The 19,992-nt window shown below is 38.4% G+C and overlaps 1 pseudogene; it reads right to left on the bottom strand.

Annotated features, from left to right (window-relative positions):
• Positions 1-14,232: 14,232 nt before the first annotated feature.
• LOC140523875 (GTP-binding nuclear protein Ran-like) lies at positions 14,233-15,206 on the bottom strand (annotated as a pseudogene).
• Between the last annotated feature and the right edge of the window lie 4,786 nt (positions 15,207-19,992).

Genomic DNA, 19,992 nt, shown 5'->3' with positions numbered 1-19,992 from the left:
ACAGTCTTCCACCACCTCTATTTCACAACCAGTCTCTCCTTATTAGTAAAAATCAAATTCAGAATAATAGATTTTATTTCACAGATATATTTAGGTAGTTTTCTGCCTGCCCCTCACTTTTCCACTTGAAGACACTTTGATTAGATTTGCAAAACTCCAGGAAAATATATTTTTACTTGCCCTCATTAGGTGCAATTCCTAGCCATGGGTCAAAAATTCAAATTGCATTCCACCTTCTTTACCAGTTGTTCCCTTCTCAAACCCACCTTTATCAACTGAATCCCCTCCCTTCGATCAGTAATAGTTGTTAGACTCTGAAGAGATGATGAATGGCTGCATGTTTAATTTGAAGAGAGCTGGCAGCTGGTTGCAGTGAGTGATTACCCCCTCAGCTGTGATGGAATATTAGGACATGCTTCCTTTTCTGACATAACCAGAGCACATAGATTGCTCTTTATTGAGTTATTATCATTGTTTTTACTAATATTGTTGTTGTTATAATACTCGAGTTCTGGGGTGATAACGATGATTTGCAAAGGTGATGAGTGGCAATGGATATTCTGAAGATTGTCTTCTCATTCTCCCACTGGAAGTCCCCAAGAGGAGGATACAAATTAGTGAGATGCCAAGTGATTGGATAAACTAGGGGCATCATACAGGTTCCTAGAGCTCCTTCCCCCCACCCTTCTCTGTCCTTGGGAGATACTTCTTGACTTTCTAATTGAGGTGAGGCAAAGGGAGATGGATCTGAAGACGGATCCAGTTAGAGAGCCACAGGAGACATTTAGGGACTCACGTGCAGAAAGGTAAGTCCAGACTGAGTGGAAAGCCAGGGCAGCTTTTGAAAACATCGGCAGCTTCTGAGAAGGCCAACAGCCCAAACTACCTCACCCACCTCACCCCTGGTTACTATTTTTCTATATTCTTCCTTGTAGGGCCAAGTCCAAATCTGAGAGTCATACAGTTCCCAGAACACAATCTCATACCTATGTCTTTCCCACGTCCTGAGGCATGAGACAGGACAGGGAGTAAAAAGGGGAATGAATTAAGAATTGTCCCTGAAGCATCCTGGGAGAGAAAGTAGAGGCCAAGCCTTGAGAAGAGGTTTGAGTTGTTGAAGAGGAAACACTTAGCAAAGGGATTGCTTAAAGGCTTTCTTTGCAATTTAGCTAACTTTAATAGGCTATGTGAGCAGTTAGGTAATACGGTGAATAGAGAGCCAGGTCAGGAGCAGGAAGTCTCATCTTCCTAAGCTCAAATCTGGCCTCAGGCACTTACTAGCTGTGTGACCCTGGGCAAGTCACTTAACCCTGTTTGCCTCCGTTTCTTCATCTCTAAAATGAGCTGGAGGAGGGAATGACAAACCACTTTAGTATCTTTACCAAGAAAACCCCACATGGGGTCAAGAAGAGTCAGACATGTCTGAATAACAACAAAATAAGCTATATGGCTACAAAAAGTAAATTGCCTGTGTAATATAAATAGAGAAGGTCAAGACTGAATCAAGAGACTTCCTAGAGGTGAAGGATGAAGGCTCTGAAGCCACAGGCATGCCTTTTGATGTAATTGTGAATAATATTTAATTTTAACCCATGGGCAAGGATACAGAACTCAGTCCATGGAGAACTCTTTCAAGTCCAGTCCTTTTGTAACGACACAAGCAGGTGCAGTAGGTGTTTTGTACATACACATAGATGGACACGAACACAAGTTCTTTTGCTAATGTGACAAAATGTGACAAAAGATGGTGCTTTGGGGCCAGTGACTTGAATACATCGCCATCTGGTGGGGTAATGATATATTACACTTCCTCTCTAGTGTAGTCATTATAAAGGGTCCTTTTGTCTTCTTGTGAGTTGAAAGGAAGCAGGACACTTAATTGTTATTGTCCTGTTATTATTGTCCCTGAAAGTCCTCAAGTGTCATCTGGAGCACGTGTAAACCACAGGCACATGTAAACTGCACCACTGTCACGTTGGTGATTGGTGACGCAAGTGAACCTAAATTGGGATGTGTGGTGTGCAAAGAACAGATTGTGTACAGTCAAAGTTGTAAAGGGAAAGAGTGTGGTTAGATAATAATGGAACTAGAAATTTCCAGAGGGTGTCAATATACACGTTTTTCAAGTACAGGTTGCAAGGTAGTTTACGGGGTATTGGATGCAAATCTTCAGTAGTTTTATGAGTGACCCTCCAAAGGTCTGCATCCAATGTTCTTCGTGGAGTGAGAAAGACCTGAGTTCAAATCCCAATTCTGAAACTTACTAACTCTGTGATGTTGGGCAAGTCATTTAATGTCTCTCAAGCCTGAACTTCCTCATCTGTAAAATGGGGATATTTCCAGGGTTGTTGTAGGCATCAAATGAGTTAACATTTATAAAGTGCTTTGCAATATAATTGCAGATCCCTGGAAGATTGGGTTCACTTGTAAAATGAGTCTTCATCAATGAGGGCATGGAGAGAATGGGAGATTAAAGCAGCTTGGGGAAGTAACTACACTTTCTGTATCTAGCCCACAAAGTTGCGTTCATGGCAGATCCTAGTACTTCCCCTTTGAACATCTGGGGACAAAGGTGAGAAAATCTTGATAGAAGTGAGATATTCTGAATGACAGAGTTCTTCTGAGTAGTCTCCATATGGGAAGGTGGAAGGTGGCCCTAAGGAAAAAGAGATAGGAGACCCAGAGTCAGAGCAACAGAGTATGTTTGTGAGTAGGTCCCACAAATTATTATGGCAGTTATCATGTTGCCCTTAAGAATGACAAATGAGATAGCTATGCAAAAGGATGGAAACATATGTCCAAATTAGTGAAAAATGACTACATCTGAATCTGAAATGTATGTCAGTTCCGATGTGAAAATTATGTTTGTATGATCCTAAGATTCAAGACAAAACACTAGATTGCAAAACATCATGGATAAATGTATCATCCTCTTTTCTACTACATATTGAAATGTTCATGTTTAATGAATCACAGAATTTGAAAAAGAGAAGAGACTTCAGCAAGCATCTAGTCCAACTATTACATACCTGACAAACCTTTGCTTTGTAACCTCTAAGGAGCAGGAAACCCATGACCCTAAAAGGCAGTCCATTTGACTCTTGGTCACTAGTGATTCAATAGATAGAGCACTAGACCTGGAGTAAGAAGACCTGAGTTCAAATCTGGCCTCAGGTATTTACTAGCTATGTGACCTCTGTTTACCTTAGTTTCCCCAACTGTAAAATGGTAAAAATAATAGTACCTACTTCACAAGGTTGTTGGAAAGTGCTTTTAAGCTCAATGCCTGGCACATAGTCAGTGCTATATAAATGATTATTTCCTTTCCCTCATCCCCTTTTTGGATAGCTCCAATTGTTAGGAAGTTTTTCCCAACATTGAGATCAAATTTGGTTCTTTGCAACTTTCATCCATTTCTAGGCTTTGCCCTCTGGTGTTAAACAGAACAAGTCTACTCTCACCTCCTATCTGACAGCAGCCTTTCAAATCCATGGATGAACTATCCTTCCCACCCCCACCTCCAGTCTTCTTTCTTCCATCTTCTTCAGACTGGACTCAAGGTCATTCCCCCTTATGCTTGTGTTCCTCTCAACATTCTCCAGGTTATCAGTGTTCTTCAGCTGTGGTCTCCAGAACTGAAGACCTTACTCCAGAACAGGACTAACTAGGGCAGTGTACAGTGGGCTTAGTACCTCCCCATTCCTGGAAAATACACCTCTCAGTACAAACCAAGACAATGTTACCTTTATTTATTGCCACATCCTTCTGCTGATTCATTAAACCTTCAGTTCACTAAACCCCCAGATTCTTCAACTGATGTCTAACAATGCTTTCTCCATTCTATTCTTGTGAGGCTGGTTCCCAAGTATAACTTTTCATTTATCCCTATTGAATTTCATAACATTAGACTCAGCCCTATGCTAGCCTGTCAAGATCTATTTGGATCCTGCCTCTATCTTCCACTGTGAGTTGATGACTAAATTTATAATAAAAAGGGATTTTTTTAAAGTCACAGGGCTGCTTTTAGTCTTTTTAGTTTTTTGTTGATATTTTTATGATCTTTCTTTTTAAATATTAAACTGATTAAATATATTAAAAGAAAAGAGACTACTACCTATAGTAGGGTTTTTACTTCCTTTTTTCTGTGTTTGGCAGTTGTTCCATGGGCAGATGAATATACTGACCACAAAGCTTGATAGAAAAAGGCAAATAACTTCCCTCAAATAAACATTTTTAGTTTCATTCCTGTGAATCACTCTTCAATGGCACATGTTTAATTCCTTGTTCTTTGATAATTTCCAAAGTCAAGCAGCATTCTTGTGTCTTGAGAGGGAAACAGGAAGATAATACCTTTTGAACAAAAATGGAAGAGTTGCATCCAAAGTTCTTCATGGAGTGAGAAAGACCTGAGTTCTAACCTTGCCATAGAAACTTACTAGCTATATGATCTTAATGTCTCTCAAGCCTAAGTGTCCTTATCTGTAAAACGGGGATAAAAGTAGTACCTACCTCCCAGGATTGTTGTGAGCATCAAGTGAGTTAATAGTCATAAAGTGCTTTACAATACAATTGCCAGCAATTCTTATTATTCATGTAAAGAAACAACCAAACAATTTCCTCAAGTCTACAAGTCAACAAGAATTTGCCAGGCCTTATGATATTGTCCAAAGTATTTGACAAAGTGCCTCATAATATCATTGCAGATAAGAGAGAGATGTGGACTGAAGAATAACCTCGTTAGCTGAATTTGGAATTAACTGAATGGTCAGACCCAAAGTCTAGAGGACTCACGTCAATGATAGGAATACAAAGAAAGGCCAAAAACCCCAGTTCCTCCTGTCAAAGTGCTCACAGTCTAATGGAGGAGACAACATACAAAAACTTTGCATGAACAAGATACATACAAGGTAAATCAGAGGTGATCTCAGAGGGAAGAACTAGAATTAAGGGGAGTATGGAAAGGCTTCCTATACAAAGTAAGCTGGGACTTGAGAGAAACCAGGGAATCCAGGAGGTGATGAGGAGGGTGAGAATTTGACATGAGGGGACAGACAGTAAAAATGCATGGAGTCTTGAGCTGGAGCATCTTGTGTGAGGAATCGCAAGATCACTGGATCACAGAATATGTGGAGAAGGGGAGTAAGGTGTAACAAGAATGGAAATGTAGTATGGGGTTAGATTATAAAGGATTTAAAATTCCAAATAGAGAATTTTATATTTAATCCTGGAGGTAATAGAGAGCCCCTGGAGTTTATTGATTTGAGGGAAGACGGGAAGGAAGAGACATGTTCAGATCTGTGCTTCAGGAAGATTAGTATGATGACCTAGTAGAGGGTGGACTGGTGTGAAAAGAAATAGAAAGGCCAACCAAAAGGCTATGGTAATTGTCCAGGTGTCAAGTATTAAGGACACGATTGAGTGAAGGATCAATGGACAGAAGGGGGAGTGTATGAGAGATGTGGCCAAAGTAGAAATGATGGAGCTTAGCAACAGATTAGTTATGGGGAGAGAGCGGGAGGGAGGAGTTGAGGATGATATCCAGGTTATGAGCCTCAGTGACTGGAAGTGTGTTGGTGTCTTGGCATGTTTCAGGGTAGATGTCTCTCCAGGAAACATCCTTTGTGCAAGGCAACACCTACAGAAATGAAAGCCCACAGCTGGAAACTTTATGAGCTGACTAAAAAGATGCTATGACCCAAAGAGGACATGAAACTCTGACCTTTAGATCTCACTGCATAAAAGAAGACTGGGATTTCCCCATGTTTCCAGACATATAAAAATGTAACAACTTTATACAAAATCAAAATGGAAATAACTCTGCTGGATGTCTGCTTTAATGGATTTGTGTGTGTATTTACCCCTGGTTTTCATTCCCATTTCCAACTTTGGTAATTAGTTGTGTTTATACTAAATAACTTAACTATTGTACTTTTATTTTTCTTATTCTATAGCTCTATTGTTTGTTTACGTCCCCTTAACATTATCCATTAGATAACAGAATTTGTCCACATTCTTCCCACCACTCACTATTCTTTTCAAAGGTTTCTACAAACCCTCCATGACAATACATAGAAGGCAACAGCACCACAAAGAGGTTCAAGAGTTCAAGTATCATTGGTAGACCAGCAGGCCTGCAGTCAGGAAGACTCATCATCCTGAGTTCAAATCTGACCTCAGATACTTACTAGCTGTATGACTCTGGTCAAGTCACTTACCCCTGTTTGTCTCAGTTTCCTCATCTGTAAAATGTACTGGAGAAGGAAATGGCAAACCAATCTAGTATCTTTGCCAAGAAAACCCCAAATGGGGTCGTGAAGAGTTGGACACGACAGAAACAAATAAACAAAGAGAGGATAATAGAGATAGGAAATGGAAAGAGTGTTCATTTTCTCTTCGAACAGAGTAATTAGATTGATGATGAGATGCAATGAGTGTAATGGCTAGTGATGGACTTGGGAATCAGGAAAGTCTGGGTTAAAAGATCCTGCCTCTGGCACTTACTAGCTGAGTGACTCTAAGTCACTCTCAGCTTCAATCACCTCTCTACAAATGTATCAACAAATGTGATTTGTACTAGTGGATGGAAATCCCTTATGTGTTAATACATTAAACAGATGGACTTTGAATTCTAGCAAAGCATTTGATAAAGTGTCCCACAATATCATGGCAGATAAGATAGAGATGTGGACTGAAGAAGGATATCATTAGGTAGATTTAGAAGTAACTGAATGGTCAGACCCAAAGTCTAGTTGATTAACGTCAAACTGGAAAGCAACACCTAGTGAAGACCTCGTTCTGTTCAACACTCAGATCAAGATCTTGAACAGGAACATAACCAGTATGCTTAATGAATCTGGGGTTGACTCAAAACTGGGAGGTATAACTAGATGGACAATCAATATAATCAGGAGCTTAAATCATATCACCAGGGTAGAAGGCTGTCCAAATCTAATAGGATAAAATTTAACAGGCATGAGGACAAAGTCCTACCCAATAGTTCATGTGAAAAAGACCTTGAGGTCTTAGTGAACTCAGTAGGAATGAACAGCATAGCATACTTATTGGGTCTGTGATACTGGTAATGTGCGTAACTCCATGATTGCAACCCATCTATATGTTTCTCATTTGGTGATGTGAATTCCCCAAAAGCAGAAATTACTTTGTGCCTTTCTTTGAATCTTCAGCACTTAGCACAATACCTAGCACATAGTAGGTGCTTAAAAAAATTATTATTGACTAACTGGTGCTATTTTTATCTATGCTTCCCCCACCTCCATTAATCTTCAATAAAAGAATTAACTAATGTTAGAATTTTTCCTCTGGATCAAGGGTTCTTAATCTGTTTTGTGTCGTGGACCTTTTGGAAGTCTGGTGAAACCTATGGATCCCTTTTTATAGTGAGGCTTTTAAATGCATAAAATAAAGTATAGAGAATTACAAAGGAAATAATTTTTATTGAAACATGTCAATCAAAATATTTTTTTGAAAAACAAATTCATGGGCCCCAGACTTAAAATTCCTGTTCTAGGTCTTCATATGGCATTGGTACCACTGCATCATTCAAACTGTCCTATCATTCTTCAATATCTCTATATGGTAGGCTCACTTCCTTTTCTAATCAATTATTTCTTTTAAATATGTATTATGCCAATCCTTGTCCACAAGTGAGTGGAGGGTAATGTGCATTGTAGCCTAATGTCTTAGGCCAGGAACATGCAGACCCCAAATCCAAGTTTACAATCTGGAAAGACTGAATCAATGAAGAAACTAATAATAATATTTTAAAACCCTTTTGTAAAATATAAATACAAAAATAAATATATTTGCTAAAAAAAAAAAAAAGACATAAACAGGCACACAGCAAAGATGTAAGCAACTATTTGCTAAGTATATACAGGTGCAGTTCTCCATGCCCCTTGCCCATGGATCAATTGACCCAGGTCAATAATAACAACAGCTTTAAAGGAAATAAAGTTTGCCATATATGAAGACCTGCAACTCTTCTTGATACTGACTTATATAAAATATAGCTCTATATCTTTGTGTATGATTCCAAAAAAAGTGAGATGGTGCATTTAACCTATCCCATTCAGGGTCTCCATGATCAAGGGCTACATATATGTTTTAAGTCATTAATATCATGTCATCTAATCTGCCCAAAGCCTGAGCAGAAGGAATATGACACTTACACTCCACATTCTCGAAATTTGTAAGGAATCTAAATTAAACTCCCCAGTTTATAGTTGGCAGACTCCACTCTCTTCCTTTTTTAGAACACTGTTACTTTTATCTTTCACTCACATCCTTCCCTTTCTTAATGACCCTTCAATGGGTCAATGACCTTTGAAAGATCATAGATAGTCTCAGCAACTGCATCTGTAAATTTTTTTGAAGTGTTGGATATGGCTTAGGGACTTAAATTTATCATAGGAAGCAAGGTGCAGGGGAGAGAGGGAGAAAAGGAGAAGTGTAATAGAGTGGAAGAATCCTAGATATGGATGAGAGAGCCTGGGTTTGTGTCAAGGTTTTTGCTAACGATATTTTACTTTTTCTTAGGCTTCAATTTCCTCCTCTATGAAATAAGGAGATTGGATTAGGTGACCTCTGTGGTCCCTTCCAACTCCACTTCTATGATCTTATGTCTCTTCTTCAACTTCCTATTGACCACTTTTCTTCAGTCCTTCCCAGTATTGCACTGGGCATTATTAAAATTAAAGGGATTGTTCTCCTTGACAGAGAAAATAAAATTACTTATTGAAATTAAAGTGATTGTTCTTCTTGACAGAGGAAATAAAATTATTTGTTGATATTAAAAGGATTGTTCTCCTTGAAAAAGAAGATAAGGATTAAATAGTTGAATGTATTGCTAGTGAATTGTGAACTTTTCCAACCACTCTGGAGAGCAATTTGGAACTATGCCCAAAGGGCTATCAAACTGTGTGTACCTTTTGATCCAACAAAACCACTACTAGGTCTGCATCTCAAAGATATCATAAAAAAGGGAAAAGTACCCATATGTACAAAAATATTTATAAAAGCTCTTTTTGTGATGGTAAAGAATTAAAAATTGAGGGGATGCCCATTGAGTGGGGAATGGCTAAACAAGTTGTGGTATATGAATGTAGTGGCATGCTAATGTTCTCTAAGAAATGATAAGCGGGCAGATTTCAGAAAAACCTGCAAAGATGTACATGAACTGATGCTGAGTGACATGAGCAAAACCAGGAGAATATTGTACACAGTAACAGTCATACTGTGTATTTCCCTCCTCTCAACACACACATACACACACACACACACATACATACATATACACATACCACTTGTGTATTTATTTTGTATCTATATTTCCTTATTTATGAATAGAATTTGTTGTCTCTTTCTAAAATGCTCTATGCTTTTTAAGGATGGAGATTTTTTCAATTTTGTATTTTCATCTCTAAAACTTAATGCCTGGCACACAGTAGGCACTTAATAAATGCTTGTTGGTCAAATAGGTGATTAATGTATTCCATTGCTTTGATCTCATCAAGGGAGTAGTGTAAGAGGCAGTGTGGCATATATGGAGGGCATTATCATTCTGGAGTCAGAGGATCTGGGTTCAACTCCTCTCTTTGATAAGTTACTTTTATTTTTGTTTTCAGAATTTCATTTTTGAGAGCTTTGCATACCTCTTGAACTAACTTCCCATCGAGAGTTTTAAGCCGTGGAATCCTACCTATCCTTTATCTGCAGCCATTAAAACACTCTTAAAATCTTAAAGGAATGTTAAATTGAGCCTCATTTTTGTCTCTGTAAGCCCAAGTAAAGTGAGATTTTTTGTTGTTTTCTTTCTGGAGTTCAGTTTCCCAGGCTCACTGAAAACATCTGAGGGATTGAGCTCCTTTAACCCCTGATAATTCACAGCTGTGCTGAGTCACATAGGTTTCATGTTTACTGCTCCAAGCCAATCAGAAGCAGAATCTTTGTTTTATATACTGGGAGGTTGGCATTTTGCTTTGGGGGTTTCACTTAGAGAAGGACCTTTTGATTCCCTGGATGGGACTCTGAGTACTCATTTGTAAGAGCCCCCACCTACTCAGATGTTGTTGGTGCTCTCCCATTTGGTGGTGTATGTAGGTGGTTGTATTATTTTATTCAGACAGTAGGAGCCCTGTCTGTTGATCTTTGTGCTAATTTCTCTGTTTGTATTTTCTCTGCTTGTATTTTCTCCACATTCAGGCCCTTGAATTAGTGAATGTAATTAAAGTAAGATTGTTAACCTCTTTGAAGCTATGTAGCAGGCCATCCTGGGTGTGCTAGGGTGCTTGCTAATATAGTCTCCTTTGTCACAAAATTTTAAAATAAGCTATAACTTTCCCCAAAGTTCCTACTTTAGCATCTAGTTCCTTCTCATTGGTCAGAATCAGGTTTAGAACAGTAGTCTCCCCTTGTTACTTTTTCCAACCTTTGCTGAAACATGTTAGAAGTTACCCCTAGACCATTATACAAGATAGCTATATATATATATGAAATATATAAGGAATCAGGGAAGTACTGCATGGAAGGCCAACAATCTAATGCAACAAAAGATTGGATCATAAATGCAAACGTCTCAATGTACAAACTAACAAAAGAAAAAAGTTCATTAAACACTTCAGATGTAAAAATGAACAATATAAATTTCCTGTTCTTTGCTTGCAAGATTTATCATTATTATTATGATAATCATAATCTCAAAATAAGTGCTTAAAACTTAATTCCTTTTAGCAACAATTATATCTTAGAAATCATCAAGAAAGACACGATAAATCCAAATTCTGAGTCCACCAATTTTAAATCCCTTTAAATATTAAGTTTTAGAATTTTGTTGAATTTATCCCATTTTGTTATTTATTAAAACAATATTTTATGGCAATTTTATTATTCATATTTTAAAGGATATGAAGGAATTAAAGTGGAGGAAGTTATAGTAGGTCCTATAGAAACGGTCAAAGAAGAAATCATGGGATCACACAATATCAGAGGTGGAAGTGACCTCAAAAGTTAATTAATCTAGCCAATATCTAAGTAAGAAACAACTTTAAGATATTCTTAACAAGTGGTTATCCAGTCACAGCTTGAAGACCTTTAAGTGAGAGGGGAAATTGCTGTCTCCTGATGCAATCTATTCTATTTTTTGATAGCTCTAGGAATTGTGTTTGTCTAACAAAAGGAAGGCTAAGAATTGATTTCATACCTTCACAGCTATCTACAAATTCATAGCTGGTTTATAGTCAATTTATCATTACTGCCACCAAATATTGGTTTAGAGTTCTGCAGCATAATTCCTAAAGAATTCTACAAGAACTTCCCCACTAAGGATTACAATTCATAGTTGTTCTAAAAGATTGCAAAGAAAATAGAGAGGCCTCAAATGCTCAATATATCCAGTCCTCTGACTCCCATGTAGGACTAAACCGTACAAGGGAGTTATTTCACCAATGTGTGATGAAAGAGTATAGTGTTATAGAGAGAAAGTCAGATCTTGAATCAGGAGTTGGATTAGAATCTTGAATCTGTTACTATCTATGTAAATCCCTGAAACTTTTGGGGGTTCAGGTTCCTCATCTGAGATGAAAGAGTTGGATTAAATTATTTATGTTGTTTCTTCATGTGCTAAATCTAAGATCCCTGATCTCCATAGGGAGATCACCTTGATCATCTGTTTTTAGTGTTCAATTATCCATATGATTAATGAATGCTTGCTTCATGTCTCATCACAATTTAATCTGATTTCCTCTTCTTTTCTGTTTGGAGCTTTTTTATTTTTTTTTTCCAACTTAATAGTAATTTATTTTTTTTTCCAATCATATGTAAAGATAGTTTTCAACATTCACTTCTATAAGATTTTGAGTTCCAATTTTTTTCTTCCTCCTTTCCCTCACCCCTCCCCAAGATAGCATACAGTCTGATATAGACTATACAAGTACAATCATATTAAACATATTTCCACCTTAGTCATGTTGTGAAAGAAGAATCAGAACAAAAAGGAAAAACAATGAGAAAGAAAAAAGAGAGAAAATAGTTTGGTTTGATCTGCATTCAGACTCCATAGTTCTCTCTTAGGATATGGATAGCATTTTCCATTGTGAATCCCTTGGAATTGTCTTAGATCATTGCATTGCTGAAAAGAGCTAAGTCTAACAAAGTTGGTCATCGAACAATGTGACTGTTACTATGTACAACATTCTCCTGGTTCTGCTCACTTCATTCAGCATCAGTTCATGTAAATCTTTCCAGGTTTTTCTGAAATCTCCCTGCTCATCATTTCTTTTTTAAAATTTAATTAACTTATTTATTTTCAGTTTTCAACAATCACTTCCATAAGTTTTAAATTTTCCCTCCCTCCTTCCCCAAGACAGCATGCAATCTTATATGAGTTCCACACTTACATTCTTATTAAACACATTTTCACATTAGTCATGTTGCATAGCAGAATTAAAATGAATGGAAAAGACCAAGAGAAAAAACAGAACAAAACAAAACATAAAACAAGAGAAAATAGTCTGCTTCATTCTGCATTCTGATTCCATAGTTCTTTCTCTGGATGTGAATGGCATTTTGCCTCAAGAGTCCTTTGGGAATGTTTTAGGTTCTTACATTGCTGTGAAGGGCTAAGTCTATCAGAAACAGTCCTTACACACTATGGCTGTTACTGTGTATGATGTTCTCCTGGTTCTGCTCATTTCACTCAGCATCAGTTCATATAAGTCTTTCTAGGCTTTTCTGAAGTCCTCCTGTCCATCATTTCTTATACCACAATAGTATTCCATTATATTCATATACTACAACTTGTTCACCCATTCCCCAATTGATGGTCATTCCCCTGATTTCCAGTTTTTGGCCACCACAAAAAGAGATGCTATAAATATTTTTGTACATGTGGAACCTTTTCCCATTTTTGTGATCTCTTTGGGATATAGCCCTAGAAGCAGTATTGCTAGGCCAAAGGGTATGCACATTTTTGTAACCCTTTGGGCATAGATCCAAATTGCTCTCCAGAATGGTTGAATCAGCTCACAGCTCCACCAACAATGAATCAGTGTTCCAATTCTCCCACATCTTCTCCAACATTTATCATCTTCCTGTTTTGTCATGTTAGTCAATTTGATAGGTATGATATGGTACCTCAGAGTTGTTTTGATTTGCATCTCTCTAATCAATAGTGATTTAGAGCATTTTTTCATATGACTATAGGTAGCTTTAATTTCTTCCTCTGAAGACTGCCTGTTCATATCCTTTCAACATTTATCAATTGAGGAATGACATGTATTCTTGTAAATTTGACTTAGTTCTTTATATATTTTAGAAATGAGACCTTTATCACAAACACTAGCTGTAAAAATTATTTCCCAGTTTTCTGCTTCCCTCCTTATCTTGGTTGCACTGGCTTTGCTTGTGCAAAAAACTTTTCAATTTATTGTAAACAAAATTATCCATTTTGAACTTCATAATGTTCTCTATCTCTTGTTAGCTCATAAATTTCTCCATTCTTCATAAATCTGACAAATACACTATCCTTACTCCCTTAATTTGTTTATGGTATAAGTTTTTATATCTAGATCATGTATCTATTTGGACTTTATTCTGGTGTACAGTGTCAGGCATTAGTCTGTGCCCAGTTTCCTCCACACCATTATCCAATTTTCCTAGCAGTTTTTGTCAAACAGTGAGTTCTTATCCAGAAACTGGGTTGCTTGCTCATCATTTCTTATAGAACATTAGTATTTCATTTCGTTCATATAACCAACTCTTGTTCAGCCATTCCCCACTTGATGAGCATAACCTCCATTTCAAATTCGTTACCACCACAAAAAGAGCTGTTATAAATATTTTTGTACATGTGAGTCCTTTTCCCATTTTTATGAACTCTTTGAGATATGGACCTAATAATGGTATTGCTGGATCAAAGGGTATGCATAGTTTGATAACCCTTTGTGCACAGTTGCAAACTGTTCTTCAGAGTGATTGGATCAGTTCACTACCTGTTTGGAGATTTTTACAACATATACAGGTGACACACAAGACTCCTCACTCCCTGAGCCCTTGGTGAGATAAAACTAACAAAAAATTGGAGAAACAGTGATGTCAACTAATAGTGTCAGACACTGTGAATGAGGTAAAGGAAATTGTTCCTAATGTAAGATTTGTTGGGGTTTTTTTGTTTGTTTTTTTAGATATTTGAAATACAATCTTTATTATGAACTAAATGAAAAAGGAATGGGAATGACAGTAACAAACAAGATTCACCACTGAATATTGTGATGGGACTGCAGCAGTCTTATATTTGAAACTCAAGGGGACATAATTGCAGTCCAAAACAGCTAAATATGCAGGTCCAAAATGTGAATTATATATTTTTTAAACTGCCACATTCACTCCGAAGCCCATTCATTTCCTTCAGCATCCCAAAGATTAAGCACATGTTCTGCTCAGCTATATAATAAAGTGCAAATATGCTACACCACTGACATCACAGGACAGTTGCCTATAAAACTAGACCTCTGACACTGGGCTCTAGCTTCATTCCTTTACAGGTCATCATCTTCATCAGGGAGTGCAGTTATCTGAGCAATCTGTAACTCCTGCTCATACTGTATGGCCAGTGTTGGATCCATGACAACCTCTGGAGGTACAAGAGCAGGCATGGCAACAAACTCCAAATTAGGGTCTCCAGTAAGTTTTCTAGCAAGCCAAAAGAAGGGCTTCTCAAAGTTGTAGTTACTTTTGGCTGAGATATCATAGTACTGGAGATTCTTCTTCCTATGGAAGGCAATTGATTTCACCTTGACGTTTCTGTCCTTAATATCCACTATGTTGCCACACAATGCTATAGGGATATTTTCACATACTCGTACCAGATCTCTATGCCAGTTAGGTGCATTCTTGTAAGTAACTCTTAATGTTACATCAAACATTATAATGGCACATTGAGCTTGGATGTAATAACCATCTCTCACACCACCAAATTTCTCTTGGCCAGCTGTATCTCATACGTTGAATTTAATAGGACCTCTGTTAGTATGGAACACAAGAGGATGGACCTCAACACCCAGGATGGCTACATACTTTTTCTCAAATTCACCAGTCAAGTGACGTTTTACAAATGTGGTTTTTCCAGTACCTCCATCTCCAACTAATGTAAGTTTGAACTGCACTTGGGGTTCTCCTTGGGTGGCCATCATGATGGTTCTTCCAGATGCATCTCCGTCTCCACCTGACTGAACTAATGTAAGATTTGTTGCAACTTGTATTGCCTTCATCTGATTTGGCTGATCATTATAAGACCTACCTTCCACACAGAGCTATGATGGGCTCTCTTTATTTCAAAATGGAATCCCTTAGGTTCTCAGAGCTACTTTTGGTAAGGAGACATTATTTTTAATCGCTACAGGAATAATATTGGGATGATATTACAATTGGTAGGAGATTACTGAGGTTATTTTTCATTTCATTTCCTGATCCCATAAAGACATTTATTTTTATTATTCTCCTATGCCAGGGTGGGGAACTTGCAACCTTGAGGCCACATGTGGCCCTCTAAGTCCTTAAGTACAGCTCTTTGATTGAATCCAAACTTCACAGAACAAATCCCCTTAGTAAAAGGATTTGTTCTGTGAAAATTGGACTCAGTCAAAAGACCACACCCAAAGACATAGAAGGCCACATGTGGCCTCAAGACTACAGGTTCATCCTACAATGTGCAGTTTTTATCCCTTAATTGTTACAGCAAAACCATGATTTACTTGAAACTGGATAACTATAACTTAGATTAACTCAGTGGATTTTTTTTATCTCCATGTCACCTGAGGAGAAATAACAAATTACAAGAAAATAACTATTAAGAATTGAGTCTTTAGGGGACGGAGCCAAGATGGTGGAGTAGAAAGACACACAAATGCTGGCTCTCCCCCACATAGCCCATAAAATACCGGTAGAGAGGGACTCTCAACAAATTTTGGAGCAGCAGAAGTGGAGAACAACAGAGTGGAGCCCAGGGTGACCTGAAAGTCCCATGGGAAATGTCTGTTGCACCAGAAATGGAGCAGAGCCCAGCCCAGTCTTGGTCACAGTGCACGGCTTGAGAACAGCCCTTGGGGGCAGAATCTCCAGTTGCAGTAGCAGTGGTTTGCAGATCCCTCAACCCACAGGGGCCAAAGGTCAGTGACAGGGTTTTTTCAGCTGGCCAGAAGGGAGAAGGGCCTTCCCATAGCTCCAGCCTTAGGCAGCATCCATAGGGGCCACATCATATAGGCAGCAGTAGTTCCCACAGCAGCCCCTAAAGCAGCCCGCATCCATTGTTGGATTGTAAAACCCCTGGGGGCACCGAGCAGCTGTTTATTACCTCAGCCCTGTGTAGAGGCCCTGAGGGAACTGATCTTTATCTCACACTGAATGGTGACCATGCCCATGCAGCTTATCTGAATCTCAGCCCCCAGTGCTGGCTTGGCAGAACTGGAGGCCAGGTGGCTGTGCAGAGGAAACTCTGCTAAGATTCTGGGCACAAAAGTCTCTTCCTGCTCCCAGACCAGTGTACACACTTGATTGTGCCACCTTGGAGGAACTGAGATCTTATAGATCCCCAGAGTACACCCTACTCTTGACAAAGGACCCAAAAGTCAAGTAACTGGTTGGGAAAATGTCAAAAAAGGGCAAAAAATAAGACTATAAAAGGTTACTTTCTTGGTGAACATATATCTTCTCCCATCCTTATGGATGAGGAAGAATAATGCTTACCATCGGGGAAAGATATAACAGTCAAGGCTTCTGTATCCCAAACATCCAAAATAAATATTCAATGGTCTCAGGCCATGGAAGAGGCCCAAAAAGGATTTTGAAAATCAAGTAAGAAAGGTGGAGGAAAAATTGGGAAGAGAAATGAGATGCAAGAAAATCATGAAAAGCTGGTCAACACCTTGCTAAAGGAGACCCCAAAAAATGCTAAAGAAAATAACACCTTGAAAAATAGGCTAACCCAATTGGCAAAAGAGGTTCAAAAAGCCAAGGAGGAAAAGAATGCTTTAAAAAGCAGAATTAGCCAAATGGAAAAGGATGTTCAAAAGCTCACTGAAGAAAATAGTTCTTTCAAAATTAGAATGGAACAGATGGAGGCTAATGACTTCATGAGAAACCAAGAAATCACAAAACAAAACCAAAAGAATGAAAAAATGGAAAATAATGTGGAATACCTCATTAGAAAAACAATTGACCTGGAAAATAGATCCAGGAGAGACAATTTAAAAATTATGGGACTACCTGAAAGCCATGATCAAAAAACATTCATGAAATTATCAAGCAAAACTGCCCTGATATTCTAGAACCAGGGGGCAAAATCGATACTGAAAGAATCTACCAATTACCTTCTGAAAGAGATCCAAAAAGAGAAACTCCTAGGAACATTGTGGCCAAATTCCAGAGTTCCCTGGTCAAGGAGAAAATATTGCAAGCAGCTAGAAAGAAAAAATTCAAGTATTGTGGAAATACAATCAGGATAACACAAGATCTAGCAGCTTCTATATTAAGGGATCGAAGGGCATGGAATATGATATTCCAGAAGTCAAAGGAACTAGGACTAAAACCAAGAATCACCCACCCAGCAAAACTGAGTACAATACTTCAGGGGAAAAAATGGTCTTTCAATGAAATTGAGGACTTTCAAGCATTCTTGATGAAAAGACCAGAGCTGAAAAGAAAATTTGACCTTCAAACACAACAATCAAGAGAAGCATGAAAAGGTAAACAGCAAAGAGAAATCATAAGGGACTTACTAAAGTTGAACTGTTTACATTCCTACATGGAAAGACAATATTTGTAACTCTTGAAACTTTTACGTATCTGGGTAGTTGGTGGGATTACACACACACACACACACACACACACACACACACACACACACACACACACATGCAGAGACAAAGAGCACAGAGTGAATTGAATAGGAAGGGATCATATCTTAAAAAAATGAAATTAAGGGGTGAGAGAGAAATATAATGGGAGGAGAAAGGGAGAAATGGAATGGGGCAAATTATCTCTCATAAAAGAGGCAAGCAAAAGACTTATTAGTGGAGGGATAAAGAGGGGAGGTGAGAGAAAAACATGAAGTTTACTCTCATCACATTCCACTAAAGGAAGGAATAAAATGCACACTCATTTCGGTATGAAAACCTATCTTACAATACAGGAAAGTGGGGGATAAGGGGATAAGTGGGGGGGGGGGCAGGAGGGGGGATGATGGAAGGGAGAGCATGGGGAGGAGGGAGCAATTTGAAGTCAAATACTCTTGGGGAGGGACAGGATCAAAAGAGAGAATAGAAGTAATGGGGGGCAGGATAGGATGGAGTGAAATATAGTTAGTCTTACACAACACAACTATTACGGAAGTCATTTGCAAAACCACACACGTATGGCCTATATTGAATTGCTTGCCTTCCACAAGGGAAATGGGTGGGGAGGGAGGGATGAAGAGAGGTTGGAACTCAAAGTTTTAGGAATAACTGTCGAGTTCTGTTCTTGCTACTAGGAAATAAGAAATACAGGTAATGGGGTATAGAAAGTTATCTGGCCCTACAGGACAAAAGAGAAGATGGGGACAAGGGAAGGGAGGGATGATAGAAGGGAGGGCAGATTGGTGATAGGGGCAATCAGAATGCTCAGTGGTTTGGGGTGGGGGGAGGGGACAAATGGGGAGAAAATTTGGAACCCAAAATTTTGTGAAAATGAATGTTAAAAGTTAAATAAATTTTTAAAAAAGTAAATAAAATTTAAAAAAAGATAAACATGAAAAAATATTACAAGCAGCTAGAAAGAAACAATTCAAGTATTGTGGAAATACAGTCAGGATAATACAAGATCTAGCAGCTTCTACATTAAGGGATAGAAGGGCATGGAATATGATATTCCAGAAGTCAAAGGAACTAGGACTAAAACCAAGAATCACCTACCCAGCAAAACTGAGTACAATACTTCAGGGGAAAAAATGGTTTTTCAACGAAATCGAGGACTTTCAAGCATTCTTGATGAAAAGACCAGAGCTGAAAAGAAAATTTGACTTTCAAACACAACAATCAAGAGAAGCATGAAAAGGTAAACAGCAAAGAGAAATCATAAGGGACTTACTAAAGTTGAACTGTTTACATTCCTATATGGAAAGACAATATTTGTAACTCTTGAAACTTTTTTCAGTATCTGGGTAGTTGGTGGGATTAAACACACACACACACACACACAGAGAGAGTGAGAGAGAGAGAGAGAGAGAGAGAGAGAGAGAGAGAGAGAGAGAGAGAGAGAGAGAGAGAGAGAGAGAGCACAGGGTGAATTGAATAGGATGGGATCATATCTTAAAAAAATGAAATTAAGGGTGAGAGAGAAATATAATGGGAGGAGAAAGGGAGAAATGGAATGGGGCAGGTTATCTCTCATAAAAGAGGCAAATAAAAAACTTTTCAGTTGAGGGGAAAAGGGGGAGGTAAGAGAAAAAACATGAAGCTTACTCTCATCACATTCGACTAAAGGAAGGAATAAAATGCACACTCATTTTGGTATGAAAACCTATCTTACAACACAGGAAAGTAGGGGAGAAGGGTGGGGAGGGATGATGGAAGGGAGGGCAGTGGGAGGAGGGAGGAATTTGAAGTCAACACTCTTGGGGAGGGACAGCATCAAAAGAGAGAACAGAAGCAATGGCGGGGGCAGGATAGGATGGAGGAAAATACAGTTAGTCTTACACAACATGACTATTATGGAAGTCATTTGCAAAATTACACAGATATGGCCTATATTGAATTGCTTGCCTTCCCAATGGGGATGGGTGGGGAGGGAGAGAGGAAGAGAAATTGGAACTCAAAGTTTTAGGAATAACTGTTGAGTATTGTTCTTGCATACAAGTAGGAAATAAGAAATACAGGTAATGCGGTATAGAAAGTTATCTTGCCCTACAGGACAAAAGAGAAGATGGGGATAAGGGAAGAGAGG

Source organism: Notamacropus eugenii, chromosome 2, assembly GCF_028372415.1.
Source record: "Notamacropus eugenii isolate mMacEug1 chromosome 2, mMacEug1.pri_v2, whole genome shotgun sequence".
NCBI lineage: Eukaryota > Metazoa > Chordata > Mammalia > Diprotodontia > Macropodidae > Notamacropus > Notamacropus eugenii.
This window is presented reverse-complemented; position numbering and strand designations above follow the sequence as displayed.